The sequence below is a fragment of the Rhinolophus sinicus genome, linkage group LG01 (assembly GCF_036562045.2).
Source record: "Rhinolophus sinicus isolate RSC01 linkage group LG01, ASM3656204v1, whole genome shotgun sequence".
Taxonomy (NCBI): Eukaryota; Metazoa; Chordata; class Mammalia; order Chiroptera; family Rhinolophidae; genus Rhinolophus; species Rhinolophus sinicus.
Genome location: NC_133751.1, coordinates 129,000,567 through 129,014,063, shown reverse-complemented (window position 1 = coordinate 129,014,063; position 13,497 = coordinate 129,000,567). Strand labels below are relative to the sequence as shown.

The window sequence follows — 13,497 nt, the reverse complement described above, 5'->3', positions numbered from 1 at the left end:
TTATTCTGGTTATTTAAAAAAATTTTAAATTCTTTTAATTTATGTGTATTATTTTTCCCTTTAATAAATGGTTTATCAGTATTATAGCACAATGAATGAAAAAATAGTATTTATATTTCTAGACCTAATGGCCATCCTAAAGAAAGCATCTTTGGAATAGGAAAAAAAATATAAGATTTTGTTTTCTCATAATTATCAAGCTGTCATACTTAGTTTGGGCACAGCTAGTAGAGCATGTTTCCTCAACTTCACAGGTTCCATTCCCTTTTCCAACTATTTATAGTATGCTTGGGTCACTCTCAGGAGAAAAACACTATCAGCATTGACATTTAGCAGCATTTTCAAAATATTTCTTTTTTTTTTTTTTTTTGGTCTTGAGTAAAAAGCTAAACTATTATTTTAGTCCAGTGATTCCATATGGTCTTATTAGATCTATACATAAGATAGTATCTTGTAACACTTAAGCAGGTGAATACTTCCCTTTCTTTCTACTTTTTTTTTTGAGAATTCCCCAAAGACTCTGAGAATTTTGTTTTTCCACGACAAAAGAAAGGAGCAGTGTCCTCCTATGAGAGCAGACCAGTAGTTTACATAGACCTTCTGTATAGCTCAGTTCCTGGTGCATGAAGAGATCTGACATTGTTTCCTATCTTAGAAAGGCATTTCAGAGGGATAAAAGCAATAACTATCTGTATTACTTAATAGCCTAGGAAGGGAAAAAACAAATGTAAAAAAAACTACAGTCTGATAATAATAGCAGAAGCCAAATTGTTCATTCCAGGATGTATGTAAAGGAGAGATTCTATGGAATGTGGATACAGAAAAGATGTCACTCCTAACAGAAAAAAATGAATTGTGGATACGCTCTAAGTCAGAAAAGTGACCAACTGAGAGCAATTGGCTTCAGTCCTGTTGTCATCAGGGGGACACAAACCAGAGAACATGGACAAAGCCCATGCTACAGCTCTTGGCATTCTCAGGACTGCTGGGGCTATGGTTCAATAGCTTTTAAGGGATGGGGAGAACCAGAGACCACCACCATCACGTGTAAGAAGGCTACCATGGCAACAACATGACTATCAAAAATCAGCTAGAGTTTGGGTTACACACTGTTTGAAGTCCAGCCTATGCTTGCTTTCTTGTGGAGAGCTTGAGACAGGTGCAGAGACATCTTTAACATGTGTAGATAACTCTCCTTTTGAAAGGCAGAGAAGAGCCACTTCATTAACTCTTTCTACTCTTAATTTTCATATCCGTTCACCATTTAAACTAGAAAAGATGCTGCAAGCTATCTCAGCTAGCTCCTAATTGGGACACGGCACCAATTCTTCACAACAATTGAAAGAGTGACTATATCGTCCTAGTTCTTCCACTGGGCATGCTCAGTATGCTTCTTTGGAATAAAAAGGTGTGATCTTTGTTTGAGAAAAGCGTGTAAACAGGGCCAGATTTTGTTAGTCTCCGTTCCAGAAAATTGGTGGCTGACTCCTTAGCTCTTGTATAGTTCAGTGACTGGCTTTGCCACATGCTTGTACTGTCTTAGCCTGGCAGCAACTGCTTCAGGTTTATCATCCTCCTGCTGGATTAATGGTTCACCAGTGATGTCATCAATCCCATGAACATGAGGTGGATTGAAGTCCATGTTATACACACCCCCACTAGGAGGGTGGATCCAATGTCGGCTGAGCGTTTCAAATGGAGCGTTCAGGGTGATCACCATATCCAGGTCACAGATTCTGTCCAAAGCTTCCGCCTGAACTAATGTCCCAGGAAAACCATCTCGTAGCCAGTGCTGACCACGCCTATTCTCCAACCCCGACATCATTAGGCATGTGATTACGTGGTCTAGAACCAAAAGATCTTTCTCTATGTACTGCTTTGCTATATCACCAACTCCAGCGTTGGCCTTGATGTTCTCCCGCAAGAAGTAGCCGCTAGGGAGATGCTGGACGCCTAAATTCTGGGCGATCCTCCAGCACAGGGTGCCCAAGCTGGGCGGCCCGAGCATGAGCGTGCTCAGGGTTTCGGAAGCCGCTGCTTTCACGAGGAAAGGGGAAACCATACCAGCAACTTGGGCAGTGGCCTGGGAGAAGCCCCGGGAACTTGGTTTCTTCTGCCCCTGCCTCCGACAACTTCTACTCGACACCTACTCGCGTAGGGACTCGCTTGCGTTTTTTTTTTTAAATTACTAAGTTAAACATATATTATTAAGTTGTTTGAGCCTAATTACTTCATAAACAGAAAGGTTAGGCATTGCTTGTGGCCTGCTGACCACCATGAAAAAGTTACCCAGACTAAGAGTCCTGTAAACCAAGAAAGTCTGGGAACCTCTGAATCACACACTTGTTGTTTGACACTGGTGAACTGCTTTAATCTGTTGATTTTTCTTTGAGAATGATCAAGAAAGGCCAAGTGACACTCTAGGAAGGTTTCATTGGTGTGTGTGTGTGTGTGTGTGTGTGTGTGTGTGTGTGTGTGTTTCCCAGACTATGGCTAAATATTCCCAGGACCCCACTCTACCTACCAATGAGTTGAGGCAGAGTTCGAGGCAGTCTCCTCAGTGAGGTATCTGAGCTGCTTATTCTGCTTTCCACAGTTCCCACTTCTGCGGAGAGCATGATGAGGCTGCTCCACGGTAGACATGGGATAGAAGCCGGGTCCTAGGGAGACTCCTAGTGATTTGGCCCCGTCCTAAGGAGGGTAAATGAAAAACCATTTCATACTGCTTGATGAAGGAATTGATACATCTTAATTTGGGCTGATTGTTCTTGGACCAACCCAAAAATGTGAAAATTATTCTCACCTTGGTCCTCACTCTATAGAATGTAGAAACTATTTTTTTTAAATTAAATTTATTGGGGTGACAATTGTTAGTAAAATTACATAGATTTCAGGTGTACAATTCTGTATTACATCATCTATAAATCCCATTGTGTGTTCATCACCCAGAGTCAGTTCTCCTTCCATCACCATATATTTGATCCCCCTTACCCTCATCTCCCACCCCCCACCCCCCGTCCCCCTTACCCTCTGGCAACCACTAAACTATTGTCTGTGTTTATGAGTTTCGGAGAAACTATCTTTAATCTCTGGGACAGCAATGCTGAGCCAATTAGCAGTCACCTTTCCCTCTACCCCATCAAAATGTCTTTACTCTTCAATGTGTGCTCATATTCCATTTTCCCCCCCTGAGTCCTTCCTTAATCCTTCAAATGAAATTTGTCAAGCCTTCCTGTATACCCATTATATCAATGTTCCCTATAGTTCGTATGTGCTTCCCCTAGTTTGTAAATTCATTAAAAATAGAAATATACTCAAGAAATCTTTGTCAAATTGTCCTAATGTGCCTCGTAATCTTAACCATAGCCACAAATGGAATAATTTTTCTTCTCCTTTGGAAAACAAACATCATTAACAAAGTATGATTGTTGTCCATCGCAGGACTACTTAACCTTATGGCATTCATATAAAATAATAATTCTATAACATATCTGGATAAATGAATGAGGCCATTACTGAGTGAGAGGGGTAAGACTCTTGTTACCCCCAAGAGAGGAAAATTGATATCTCAGCACACCTATAACCCACTGATTGGACACCAGTACACTCCAGTATATTGATTTGTAAGCTGGGTTTATGGTACTTTGATTACAATCATATCTTTGTATCTATTTCTCAGAAGACAACTTATAGTATTATAGCAAATTTAATATATAAAAGTTACAAAATTCCCCAAAAAACTTTGCTTCAAAATCCTTGAGCTTGACATTTAATGTTATTGGAGAACTGTGCAGAACTTGACAATAAACCCATCTCTCCTTGGGTCTTCTGCCCACAAAGGAATGTTCTGAGGTGGAGTCATGAAATACTAGTCTTTTGAGTTTCCATTATAATAATCATTTCTCAGTCATGGAGTGTTCACTGGACTAAGACCTATAGTACAGGCTTGGCAAGAAACACAGATGGATCAGACTAAGATGGATCAGACTAAAGATTGTAGAAAGTCATGAGACGTGGTGACCTGGATCACATCATGTCACGCCACTGGTTAAAACCCTCCTGTGGCTGCCCACACATTTAGAGTAAAATCCAAATTCCTCCCCATGCTTTCCGTGGTTGTACGATGAATACTGCTTATTTCTCTAACCTCGTCCAATCACGCTACAAATATTTATTGAGTACCTACCATATTCCAAACATTTTAGATACATATATGAACAGAATTAAGATCTTGCCCTCATGGTGTTAACATCTTAATACAAGGAAAAAATAGACAAAAAGCTATAAAATAAATATGTATAGTAAATAGAATTTTAGAGGTAATAGAGCTATTAGAAAATAAAAAGTTAGGGACATTAAAAGGGATTGAGGAGAGTACCAGCAGAAACTGGTCAGCAACTTTTTTCCATAAAAGGCTGTATAATATTTTAGGCTTTGCAGGCCAAGTGTCTCTGCTGCAACTGCTCAACCTTGCCCTTATAGCACAAAGGAAGTCATAGGCAGTATGTTAATGAGTGGGTGTGGCTGTGTTCCAATAAACTTTATAAAAACCAGCAGTTGGCTGATTTAACCAACAGGCTATAATTTGAAGATTCTTGGATTACAGTATTAAATCATCACTGGGGAATGCTTCATTGAGAAGGCAGGATTTGAGCAAAGTTACTTTCTGTCCCATTGTCCTGTATAGTATCAATCATAACATTTATGACCATGTTAATGTGTTTTATTTGCGTGTTTGTCAGCAAGCTTTTTGTATCTCTCCCTATGAGTATGTTAGTGCCATGAGGGAAGCGAGCTGGTCTCCTTTTGTTCATCATCTAGAGTAGTGTCTAGCACATAATAGATATTCAATAAATATTTGTTAAGTGAATGAATGGAGAGTGAATGTTATTTTTAAAGAGTGCAGCCAATATTCAGTTTTAGCAAATTATTATCATAAAAGATTGAGGCTTTTTTTTTTTACCAGATTTTCTATGTTTCAGGCGAAGCTAGAAATCCAAATTCCTTTGTAAAAATCTCTCAATTTTATATTACTGCAACTGATTTAAAAATATAAAAACCTTTGCATGTCAAACTAAATATTTCTGTAAGCTGGTTATCTGTACCTTCTGCTGTGTACGTTCATGGGGTAAACCAGTTGGTGTTTTTATTTGCTCTCTTTTCTACACTGTGCAGTATGAAAGGTGACTTGTTAAGGTCAATGGTTAGCAGCAATACTAGGTCACTCTCACCTTTTAGGACTTCCTACCCATGTTCTCTGACTAGAAGAACTATACATGTTGAAATTGTATTACTATAGGAGCAACATGCTCTCCTAAGAGTTCACAGGCTTCATGCGTAAAATTTGGAATCTCTATCAGCCTATGGAATATTCTTTTTCACTTACATCTCTTTACTTGGCTTTGGTCTGGAGGGGTGAAGTTCCCAAATCTTTGGATCTTTGTGGTATAATTTTCAAGTAAAGTACAAGTCAGAGGGGATCACATTTCATTGCTTCAAAACTATGGCTCCTACCACTGTGCCTCACCCATGGTAGATGTTTAATAAATATGTATTGTTTGAATGAATGAAATCTATATTAATTATTACATTTGAAAAATAAGTATAATGAATAAAAATATTTCAACTAATTATTTCAGAAGTTGTCGTACTCAGCCCTGGATGTTGAAAACCTAATATACAAACACAAATTAAATACCTGGATAATTGTTGAATCTACAATAAATTAAACACTTGAATGAGCTAACGTCCACACCTGGATATGCTGTATCATACTAATTGTAGTTAATATTTATTACACTTTTGATATGTGATGAATAGTAATTACTTTTAATTTATTATTATTATTTAGAATGATATTTGTTAACATCATGATTTGTTAAAATATTTGTTAATATCATGATTATACAAAAATCATACGATCTATACATTTTCAAAAACTGGCAGGAGATTACTATAAACTTACTCTCAGATGTACTTAGTGTTATCAGTTTATTTCTCAGTATTTAGAACTACTTATTTCAGATCACTTCCAAGAAAATAGAAAATAAAAATGCATGATACTCTAACCTATGAGATAAAAGGCAAGGAATTGAATACTGAGATTTTGTTTATGATGCTTTACTTTGGGGGTCAGATTTGGAAAGGGCATGGGTGACCTATTTTGGTATTACTTTAAAGGTACAAATTATCCCAGATAGTTAAAAATATATAGGTAACACTGAGGATTTATTTTGTAATAGTACATTTTCAATCTTCTGCCTTAATAAACTGTAACCAGAACTATCAGTATGTACTGATAATTTTAGTTTCTCCTACATTTTTTTCTTTTCTTCATTGAGGTATAATTAACAAATAACATACTAGTTTCGGGTTTGTAACATAACAATTTGCTATATGCATATATTGTGAAATATTCACCATAATAAGTCTAGTTAGTAACCATCACTGCACAATTACAACTGTTAAGATCTCTCGTAGCAACTTTCCAGTATATAATACAGTATTATGAACTATAGTCACCATGTTATATATTACATCCCCAGGACTTATTTCCGGAAGTGTATAACTTTTGACCACCTTCATCCTTTTGCTCACCCCATCCCCTGCCTCTGGCTACCACCAGTCTGTTCTCTGTATCTATGAGTTTGGATTTTTGTTTGTTTCACATATAAGTGAGATCTGTCTGATTTATTTAACAGCATAATGGCCTCAAGGTCCATTGGTCTTCCTCTGTCTGATTTATTTAACTTAACATAATAACCTCAAGTTCCATCTATGTTGTTCCAAATGGCAGGATTTCTTTCTTTGTTCTTACTAAATAATATTGCATTTTGTACACACACACACACACACACACACACACACACACACACACAGTCATACCTCAAAGATATTGCAGTTCAGTTTCAGATCAAACATCACAGTGAAGTAGTAACATATATTTATGGTTTCCCAATGCACATAAAAAGTATCTTTATAACATACTATATAGTCTATGAAGTGTGCAATTGCATTACATCTAAAAAATGTATATACCTTCATTAAAAAATAACTTATTGCTAAAAAATGCTAAGCATCGTGAGCCTGTTGTCAAAATGACACTGACAGACTTGCTGGACCAAGGGTTGCCACAAACCTTCAGTTTGTAAAACATGCAGTATCTGCAAAGTGCAATAAAGTGAAGCTCAGTACAACACAGTATGCCTGTGGATCACGTTTGCTTTCTCCATTCATCCATTGAGGGACACTTAGGCTGTTTCCATGTCTTGGCTATTGTGAATAATGCTGCAGTGAACATGTGGGTGCAGATATTTTTTCAAGTTAGTATTTTCATTTCCTTCAGATAAATACCTAGAAGTGGAATTTCTGGATCATCCAGGAGTTCTAGTCTTAACTTTTTGAGGAACCTTGGTACTATTTTCCATAGTGGCTTTACCAATTTACAGTCCTACTAGCAGTTCATAAGGGTTCCTGTTTTCCCCCCATATCCGCACTTGTGTTATTTTATTTTAGTTTAGTTTTTTAAATAATAACCAGTCTAACCAGTGTGAGGTGATATCTCACTGCAATTTTGATTTGCATTGTTCTGATGCTCAGTGATGTTAATAAGCACCTTTTTGTGTGCCTGTTGACCATCCATATGTCCTTTTTGAAGAAATGTCTATCCAGGTCCTCTATCTTTTAATTGGATTGTTTTGGGACATTTTTACTATTTAGTTGTATGAGTTTCTTTTGTATTTTGGATATTTACCACTTATCAATTACAGGAATTGCATATATTTTTTCCCATTTAGTAGGTTGTCCTTTAATTTGGTTGATCATTTCCTTTGCTGTGCAGAAGCTTTTTATTTGCTGTAGTCTCACTTGTTTATTTTTGCTTTTGTTGCCTTTGCTTTTGGTTCAAATCCAGAAAAAAAAAAAAAAATCTCCAAGAATGAGATTACCACCTAGGTAGTTTTCTAGGACTTTTATGGCTTCAGGTCTTACATTCAAGTTTTTAATCCATTTTCAGTTAATTTTTGCATGTGATGTATGCAAGATAGTGGTCTAGTTTTATTCTTTTGAATATGCCTGTCCAGTTTTCCCAGTTTATCATTTATTGAAGAGATTATCCTTTCCCTAGTGTATATTTTTGGCTCCTTTGTTGTAAATTAATTAGCCACATATGTATGGATTTATTTCTGGACTCTATCTTGTTCCATTTATCTATGTGTGTGCTTTTATGCCAAATATCATACTCTTTTGATTACTATAGCTTTGCCATGTAGTTTAAAATCAGGAAGAGTGTTGACTCCAATTTTGTTGTTTCTTAATATTTCTTTGTCTAGTTGGGGTCTTCTGTGGTTCCATACACATTTTAGGATTGTTTTATTTCTGTGAAATATGCCATTGGAATTTTGATAGGGATGCCTTGAATCTATAGGTTGCTTTGGGTAGAAGGACATTTTAACAACATTAATTATGCCAATCCATGAGCATAGGCTAGCTTTCCATTTATTGTGTCTTCAATTTCTTTCATCAGTGTTTTATACTTTTCAGTGTACAGAACTTTAAACTCCATGGTTATATTTATTTCTGGATGTTTTATTATTTTGAAAGCAAATATAAATGAGATTGTTTACTTAATTTATCTCTTTTTTATTAAAGTATAATTGACAAAATTTTATTAGGTTGATGCAAAAGTAATAGCAGTTTTGCAATTATTTTTATCTTTTTAAACCACAATTACTTTTGCACCAACCTAGTATATTTCAGGTTACAACATAGCAATTCAACATTTATGTACTTTATGATATGATTACTGTAAATCTAGTAACCATCTGCTTTGGACAGTTATTACAATATTATTATACTCTTTGTAATATACAGTATTTCCCCATGACTTATTTATTTTAGAATTGGAAATTCCTTTTATTCCCTTTCACCTTTTCACCCATCCATCTCCCTCCCCCAACTCTTCTGGCAACCCTCAGTTTGTTCTTTGTATCTATGAATCTGTTTTGCTTATTTTTTCGATTCTGCATATAAATGAAATCTTATGGTATTTGTCTTTGTCTGAATGATGTCACTTAATACCCTCTAGATCCATCCATATTGTCACAAATGGCACCATTTTTTAAAAAAAACCTGAGATATATTCCATTGGACACGTATGTAACACATCTTTTTTTTTTCTCTTTTGTCCATTTATCTAACAGTGGGCACCTAGGTTGCTTCCAAGTCTTGGCTATTATAAATAATGCTGCAATGAACATAAGTGTCCATGTATCTTTTTGAATTAGTGTTTTTGTTTTCTTCAGATAAATACCCAGAAGTGGAAATGCTGGGTCGTGTGGTAGTTCTATTTTAAATATTTGAGGAACCTCCATACAACCAGTAGTGCATGAGGGTTCCTTTCTTCTACCCACATCCTCACCAACACATGTTTGTTGACTTTTGATTAGTCATTATGACAGGTATGAGTAGATGGGTCACTCTGATTTTAATTTACATTTTCCTGATGATTAGTGATGCTGACTATTTTTACATATGTCTGTTAGCCTCTCTGTTATCTTTGGAAAAATGTCTATTGAGGTCCTCTATTTTTTAAAAATTTTATTTTCTATTGTTTGTTTTTTTTGATGTTGAGTTGTATGAGTTGTATGAGTTCTCTACATATATTGGATATTAGCCCATTTTCAGATATATAATTTGCAAATATCTTTTCCCATTCAGTAGGTTTTCATTTCATTTTGTTGATAGTTTCCTTCACTGTGCAAAAGCCTTTTTATTTTTATGTAGTTTCATTTTATTTATGGTTTTGTTGCTGTTGCCCAGGGAGACATATCCAATAAAATATTTCTAAGATCAATGTCAAAGAGCTAACTGCTTGTTTTCGTTTTTTCATTTAAGTATAGTTGGTATACAATATTGTATTAGTTTCAGGTGTATAATATAGTGATCTGACATTGTTGCACTTTACAATGTGATCACTCACTGATTCTAGTACTGATCTATCACTGTGCAAACTTTTCACAATATTATTGACTATATTCCCCTTCTCTTTCCCCCCATCCTGCATACCCCCTTCTCTCTAGCAACCATCATTTTGGTCTCTGTTTCTATGTTTTCTTGTAGGGGTTTTATAGTGTGAGGTCTTACATTGAATCTAATCCATTTTGAGTTTTTTTGTATATGGTGCAAGAGTGGTACAGTTTCATTTTGTGCATGTATCTGTCCAGTTTTCCCAGCACCATTTATTGAAGAAACTGTCATTTCTCCATGTCATATCCTTGCCTCCTTTCTTGTAGATTAATTGGCCATGTGTGTGAGTACATTTGTGGGCTCTTTATTCTGTTCCATTGATATATGTGTCTGTATTCATGTTAGTACTGTACTGTTTTGATTTCTATAACTTTGTAGTATAGTTTGAAATCAGGGAATGTGATACCTAGAACTTTGTTCTTATTTTTTAAAATTGCTTTAGCAATTTGGGGTCTTTTGAAGTCCCATATTAATCTAGTTATAGAACTATTTGTTCTAGTTCTATGAAAAAATGCATTGGTATTTTAATAGGGATTGCATTGAATCTGTGGATTGCTTTGGGAGTATGGACATTTTTTTTTTTTTTTTTTAATTTATTGGGGTGACAATTGTTAGTAAAATTACATAGATTTCAGGTGTACAATTCTGTATTACATCATCTATAAATCCCATTGTGTGTTCATCACCCAGAGTCAGTTCTCCTTCCATCACCATATATTTGATCCCCCTTACCCTCATCTCCCACCCCCCACCCCCCGCCCCCCTTATGGACATTTTAACGATGTTAATCCTTCAAATACATTGGCACAGTGTATCCTGACATTTATTTGTGTAACCTTCAGTTTCTTTCATCAATGTTGGGCAGTTTTTAGGGTACAGGATTTCACCTCCTTGGTTAAATGTATCCCTAGGTATATTACTATTTTGATGCAAACATAGATGGAATTATTTTCTTAATTTCTCTTTCTAATAGTTCATTATTGGTGTATAGATACACAACAGATTTCTGTATATTAATTTTGCATCCTGAAAGTTTACTGAATTAATTTATTTGTTTTAACAGTTTTTTGATGGAGTTTTTGGGGTTTTCCATATTCAGCACCATGCCGTCTGCGAATAGTGACAGTTTTACTTCTGCCTTTCCTATTTGAATGCCTTTTACTTCATTTTCTTGTCTCATTTTTATGGCTAGAACTCCTAACACTATGTTGAATAAAAATGGTGAGCATGGGTCTCCTTGTTTGTTCCTGATATTAGAGGAAAACTTTCACCTTTTCACCATTGAGTATGAAATTAGCTGGGAGCTTCTCATATATAGCCTTTATTATGTTGAGGTATGTTCCTTCTTACATTGTTGACAGTTTTTATTATAAATGGATGTTGAATTTTTTCAAATGGTTTTTCTGCATTTATTGAGATTAGCATGTGATTTTTATTTTTGGTTTTGATAATGTGGTGTATCATATTAATTGACTTGCAAATATCAAACCATCCTTGAATCCCTGGGATAAATCCCACTTGATCATGTACTATTTTGTTGAAAATGTTTGCATCCATGTTCATCAGTGATCTTGGCCTGTAATTTTTTTTTTCTTTTTCTTCTTTGCCGAGTTTTTGTCAGTTTTGTTATTAGTGTAATTCTGGCCTCATAGAATGAGTTTGGAACTGTTATTTTCTCTTCAATTATTTGGAATAGTTTAAGAAGGATAGGTATTAATTTTCTTTAACTGTTTGATGGAATTCACCTATGAAGCCACGTGGTCCTAGACTTTGTGTTTGTTGTGAATTTTTTGATTACTGATTCAATTTCATTACTAGTAATTTGCTTCTACAGATTTTGTTTCTTCCTGGTTCAGTTTGGAAGGTTTATGTTTCTAGAAACGTATCCATTTCTTCTAGGTTTTCCAATTTGTGCATAATTGTTAGTTGTGTTTTATGATTCTTTGTACTCCTATGGTGTCAGTTGTAACTTTTTTTTCCTTTCATTTGTGATTTTATTTATTTGGGCCCTTTCTCTTTTTTTCTTGATGATTTTGGCTAAAGGTTTATCAAGTTTATCTTTCATTGATCATAGTTTCATTGATCCTTTCTATTGTTCTTTTTAGTTTCTACTTTGTTTATTTCTACTCTGATCTTTATCATTTCCTTCCTTCTACACATTTTGAATTTTGTCCGTATTTTTTTAAGTTCCTTTAGTTGTAAAGTTAGATTGTGTATAGGGCATTATTTTTGTTTCCTGAGGTAGGCCAGTATCACTATGAACTTCCTTCTTAGAACTGCTTCTGCTGTATCCCATAGATTTTGGAAAGTTGTATTTCCATTTTCATTTGAGATTTTACTTTCATATACTTTCCTTTTACTATTTAGCACCCTTTTGTTTCAGCTTAAAGAAGTTACTTTAACATTTCTTCTATTGATGATGAAATCCTTTACCTTGTCTGGAAAACTCTTCATCTCTCCTTCAATTCTGAAGGACAACTTTGCTGGTGGAGTATTTTTGGTTGGCTGGTTTGTTTGTTTTTTTTTCAGCACTTTGAATATATTCTGTCACTCCCTTTTTTCCCATAAAGTTTCTGCTGAGAAATCTATCTGCAGATAGCCAATGGGAGTTCCCTTGTACATGAGACGTTGTTTTTCCCTTGCTGCTTTTGAGATTGTCATCTTGTCTTTAACTTTTGACAATTATGTATTTTGGGTTGGATCTCTTTGGGTTTCTTTTATTTGGAACTCTCTGTACTTCCTGGATCTGCATGCGTTTCCTTCCCCAGGTTAGGGACATTTTAGACATTATTTCTTCAAATATGTTTTTCTCTCTTTCTTTCAATTTTCTCTCTGGGATGCCTAAATGCAAATACTGGTCCACTTGAGTTTGTCCCATTAAGTCTGTTAAGCTATGTTAACTTTTTCTTTCTTTCTTTCTTTTCTTTCTTTCTTTTCGCTGCTCTGATTGAATGTGTTATCACCCTGTGTTCAAGTTAGCTAGCCTTTCTTCCACTTCATTTAGTTTGTTGTTGAATCCCTCTATTGTATTCTTTAGCTCTTTGTTTTCTGTTTGGTGCTTTTATATTTTCTCTTTGTTGAAATTCTCACTTTATTTATGCATTGTTCTCCTAGCCTCAGTAAGCATCTTGACCATTATTTTGAACTCTTTATCAGGTAAATCATTTATCCATGTTTCACTTAGGTATTTTTATGAGGTTTTATTCATTAATTTGGAACATATGCTTTTGTTTCTTCATTTTCCTTGAATCTCTGTATTGGTGTCTCTATATTAGATAAAACAGCCACCTCTCCTAGACTTGAAGGAGTGGCATTGTATAGATGAAGTTTTATTTATTTATTCATTCATTGATTCATTCATTCACTCAATGCTACTCTAGCTCTTGGTTGTCTGCACATACGTTTATGATTCTCCTTTGTGAATTTCCTAAGAACAGGGCAGCTTATTCTGTACTTAGTGGGTCCCAGTAG

The 13,497-nt window shown here is 35.3% G+C and overlaps 1 long non-coding RNA gene and 1 pseudogene across 1 annotated transcript in view; one reads left to right on the top strand and one right to left on the bottom strand.

Annotated features, from left to right (window-relative positions):
• The window catches only part of LOC109458701 (uncharacterized), a 264,722-nt gene that overhangs the window by 225,177 nt on the left and 26,048 nt on the right, over positions 1 to 13,497 (top strand). The window lies entirely within an intron of this gene.
• On the bottom strand, positions 1,490 to 2,008 carry LOC109458691 (adenylate kinase 4, mitochondrial; annotated as a pseudogene).